This window comes from Gossypium hirsutum, chromosome D02 (genome assembly GCF_007990345.1).
Source record: "Gossypium hirsutum isolate 1008001.06 chromosome D02, Gossypium_hirsutum_v2.1, whole genome shotgun sequence".
Classification (NCBI taxonomy): Eukaryota; Viridiplantae; Streptophyta; class Magnoliopsida; order Malvales; family Malvaceae; genus Gossypium; species Gossypium hirsutum.
Genome location: NC_053438.1, coordinates 62050630 through 62055648, shown reverse-complemented (window position 1 = coordinate 62055648; position 5019 = coordinate 62050630). Strand labels below are relative to the sequence as shown.

General features: G+C 28.0%; 1 long non-coding RNA gene across 3 annotated transcripts; it reads left to right on the top strand.

Annotated features, from left to right (window-relative positions):
- The first annotated feature begins 2149 nt into the window (after nucleotides 1-2149).
- Nucleotides 2150-4109, top strand: LOC121214754 (uncharacterized). 3 transcript variants are annotated; one of them, XR_005910494.1, is made up of 5 exons: nucleotides 2150-2469; nucleotides 3347-3400; nucleotides 3523-3623; nucleotides 3703-3734; nucleotides 3809-4109. It is a non-coding gene; the product is annotated as an uncharacterized lncRNA (long non-coding RNA). The 3 variants fall into 3 exon arrangements; XR_005910492.1 differs by having other exon boundaries at nucleotides 3347-3426; XR_005910493.1 differs by lacking the exon at nucleotides 3347-3400.
- Nucleotides 4110-5019: the final 910 nt, after the last annotated feature.

Below are 5019 nucleotides of genomic sequence, written 5' to 3'. Positions count from 1 at the left end.
ATCATCCTAACTTTATTTGAAGTTTTCTCGAATCGAGTCGAGTGAGATGGAATTCGAATCGAATATATTTGTTCGAGTTAAATTTTAAAAAATAATTTTGGGTCCTTGTAACCATTGTCACCCATCGTAATAAAATTTGTCCACCTTAATCAAATTTTTTATTAACTTTCATCACTTCATAATTTATTTATTAATTTTTTATATACTGGTTAGCTTCTTTGCTTGCTTAGTTGTTTCAATTATCTTCAGATTCTTGTCACTATGTATTTTAGAATTAAAAAATATATTAAATGTAAAAATATGATTTTTTCATAAAAGTTTTTTTAAAAATAAAATGTGAAATTGATACCAATATAAATTTTTAATACGAATATTTTATAGCATAATTAATAATTCAATTTTAATATAAATATTCAATATGACTAAACAATTCAATAATATAAATAATATAAAATGTGAAATTTAATTTAATAATATAAATAGTAGATATAAATAAAATTATTACTATTTATGTTTAGTGATTTTTTTGGATATTTTGATTTTTTATTTGGAAGTAAAGGGTGAGAAGTAAAAGTTTAGGGGAAAAATAAAAAGTTTTGGGGAATAAAAGTTTGAGGGAAAGTAAATAGGGGGAGTAAAATTTTGGAGGGAAAATATTAAAAAAAATTGGAGGGGGAGGGTTTGGGATAGATGGGAGGTGAGATGGGAAGGGAATAAAAGTTTTAGGGGAAAAGTGGGAGGGAGTAAAATTTTGGGGGAAAATAAAAGGTTTTGAGGGTTTTTGGGAGTAAAATTTTGAGAAAAATAAATGGGAGAGTAAAATTTTGGTGGGAAATGGATTTTGGGTAGATTGGGGGGTTGGGAGGGGAGGGGAGTAAAAGTTTTGGGGGAAAGTGGGAATGAGTAAAAGTTTTGAGGGAAAAGTAAAAAGGTTTGGGAGTTTGGGGTAAAAATGTAAATATTATAGTTTGATATTCGAATTACTCGAATTATTCGAGTTATTCGAATTCGAAAACTCAACTCGATTCGAACTCGAAATTCGAAAAAAAATTCGAGTTGATTCGAATAACTTGATTTGTTTAACTCGAAATTCGAATTATTTTTCGATTTTTTCGAGTCGAATCGAGTTTTGCTCACCCCTACATGTTAGCATTTAATTAATTTTTTAATATTTTTAAAATATTAAAAAATTATTTTTTATAAATTTTATATATTTTTAATAATTTTAAAGTTTTTTAATTTTTAAAAATAATTTTTTGAATTTTTAAAATTTTAAAAAAATTAATCAAATGTTGACGTGTCATCCATGGGTATGCCATGTCAGGAAAGTTTAAAAAGTTAAATTTTACATCCAGTTTTGAGTGATTTGACAAAAGACATAAATTTATAGACTAAAAAGATAAAAAAAAATTAAATTGAGGATTAAAATATTTTTTTTAAATTGGAAGGGTCAAATAAGTTGTTATGCCTAAAAGAGTTATTATATTAATCAAAATTAGGATAGCAATCATTAGAGTAAATTCGAATATTTTTAAATACTTTATTTGTATTTTACAAATTTAAAAAATATTCAAACTCATATATTTTAATTATTATCTACACTAAATATTAACCCTCGAATATTCATAATTTGAATCTATTTTACATTTGTAAATGACAAATTTACATTCTAATGTTCGAATTTATCTTTCACATTACTCTTTAAAATTTCTTACTAAATACAGATATTTAATAGATTCAGATATCCGATGGTTAGCTTAATTCAAATAATAATACTTAATTTTATGTGGATTACAAGTATATTTAATTTTTTAAACTAAATTTAGGAATTTAAATTCAAATTTTATAGAAATGGCAAATATTCAACATTCCTCAAATTGCTTTGCTTTTACATTAAGTCCAAAATTATTGGATTTAATTATCGCTATATTGGAAAATGGTGGTGATAATTAAGGTTGAATTTGGTTAATGTTTTTCTTTTAAAATTTTCATAGTATTTATATTATTTATCAAGTATTGAATTTACACTATAACAAACAGATGACTTAAGACGTGTCGAGATCGTGTCTTTTTAAATTGACTCGCATCAATATGTAGATATGCACATAAATAGCGTTTCCTTAGGTAGGCACTGAAGAGACATCACCGCGAAGCGTCTCCTTAGGCCTAACTTAAGGAGACGCTTCTGTCGCGTCTCCTTGGAACAAACCAATGGAGATGCTATGCTGCGTCTCTCTAAATTGCCTATGGAGACACTTTCTTGTGTTTCCTAAGATGTTGATTGTAGAGACATCGGTCATCATCTTCGTAGGTTTCTAAATTGTTTTGCACAACTTAAACACTGAAATGTTCTGTTCTTGCTTTCTTCATAGGTATTTTGAATCTTGCTTTCTTTCTTCTAACGTCAATCTCTCATTCTCCTTAATTTTCGCTTTCTTACGAATTCACGATATTGGAGTAGAGACAACGGTATGTCCATCTTCACTATCTTGAAAATTTATCAATCCATATGATTTCAAATTCACTTATATCAAGTTTAATGGGATTCTTTTTTTTTTTTTTACTTTTATGTATATATATACATTGCATGAATGAATTTCTGGTATAAGTATTTCATGTGTACGTATGCAAATAATGAATAAGTTTGTTACTAAATTTGTTGTTTTAAATCGATTTTTTTCTTCTTTGAATCGATTATTTGTTGTTTAAAATTGATTCTTTACTTATTTGAATCAATTCATTATTGTTGTTTTAAATCGGTTATTTGCTTCTTTAATTGATTCATAATTGTTGTCTTAAATTGATTCTTTACTTCTTTGAATCGATTGTTTGTTGTTTTAAATCGATTCATTACTGTTTGAATTGATTCTTTATTATTTAACTCCATTCAAACTCCAACATAAATTCACTACTAATATTCATTTGGTCCCTTATCAATACTTACACTGGTGTAAGTAAGTTCTTTTTCCCTCAAACCTCTTGTTGAACTTGTCGGAGGTTCCCCCAATATTCTATTAAGGGAAAATACATATATACACCAGTGTAAGTAAGTTTATTGAATTGATTGTTTGTTGTCAAATATATAGGTATTTTCCTTTTATTCTTTAGAATTAACCAATGGAGACACTAGGCTGCATCTCTCTAGATTACCTATGGAGACACGAGAAAGTCTCCTAAGCTGTTGATTGTAGAGATGTCAGTCATCATCTCCGTAGCTCTCTTTCGATAAATTGTTTTATAAAATCCCACTAAAGCCCTCCTCTCCTATTCATCAAATTGTTGCCTCCAAATATTTTTCCCTCCTCTCTCCTCTTTAACTTTCCCTTCTTTCAATTTCATGTGGAAGAAAACAAGAAAAGAATGGAAGCTCTCAATCTTCAACAACTTTCTACACTTCTTCGTACCCCATCTTTCAAACCCTTTTTGGTTTCATCTCTCTGCAATTCCTCCTTCAATTTTTATTTCTTTATTTATTGTTTTTACTAATGAGAAGCTTACTTTGTATAGTTTATTTAATCCCAGGCAGAGAAAATAGATGAAGCCTCTGACAGTCGAAAAACAATTGGTTATGGTTAGAAAATCGAGTTGTGTCGCCTTCAAACCCATCCCCGATTTACCAAGAAGTGAGTGATTTCCTCGATTCTCTTTCATGTGTTTAGTTAAAAATGAGGGCATTTTTCTTACCTTGATCTCTTTAAGTAGGTTCTTGTGGATAAAGTGATGATACCTAGAAGGTAATGCTTGTTTGGAGTTTTTTATTTTTGTTTGTATATTTTGGGTTTAATGGCTTTTTGATGGCAAATTTAAGGTATCTAAGCATAAGGATTTGTCAAACCGAGTGTATGCTTCAGATGAAGCTAGAGTAAAGGCTTTGGAGAAAGCAAGTAAATTGGAATCTGGTTTGGACACTCATTCTCCTATCTTCATTAAGTTCATGCTTCAATCACATGTTACTAGTGGATTTTGGCTAGTTTGTTTATCATTGTAATCTATTTCATTATTCCTTATTCAATATACATATGAAAGTAGAGCTAATAATGCCAGCCAAGACATGAAAATACAAAAAAAAAATGTCAACATTTATATAATCCAAAATATTAACCAATCAAAAAGTCTACATATGAACAGGAATATATACACGAATTGTCATGATAGCTATGTAATAGTATCATTGATTTACTGTAATACCCCAAAAATTACTACAGTAAGAAAGTAAGATATTATCCTTGATATAGTAAAATAAGAAAATAAAATGACAAAAAGGGAAATTTTGAGTTATGTCAACATTGGGAAGTATATTATGATATATTAATTCAAGAAATGACTAAATCACAAAAGTGAGAAAAGGTTTGTGGCCCAAGAGTAAATACTTAAAATTTGAGGGGTTAAAGTGTAAATATAAAAAATTTGAAGGACCAATAGCGCAAATATTTTAAGGGTTGAATGATCTAGAAACTAAGGAAAATGGATGAATTAGGACCAAATTGAATAAGTGGAAAAAGTATGAGGGGTTAAATCATAATTTTACCAAAATAAGTTATGAGTCAATGGAGGAATTTTGAAGAATCATAAGAGGCAAAACGATCATTTATCAAGGAAGATAATTTTGAAGAGTAATGATGATGTTGGTGATATTTTAGATTAATTAAATAAATATTAGTTTATTAATATTTTGATTTTATTTTTAATTATATTTTATTATTATTTTATTTAGTATATAAGGAAAGAAAGATGAAGAGAACATCTTTCCATGCTACCAATGTGAGAAGAGAAAAGAAAGAAAGAAATTTTCTTTTCTTTACAATTTGATCCTTTCACCAAAAATCCACCATTTTCACCAAGAATTTTAAGAAATTTTCATAGTCACCAATAGAGAAAAGTGATAAAGAGACTATGGAGAACAAGAAAATCATCTTGGATTCAAGAAAATGGAAGTTGGAGGAGAGAAAATCAAGTTAAAGATTGAAATAAATAGGACAAGGTAAGAACATCAAGATTTCAATATATTTTTAAGTTTGA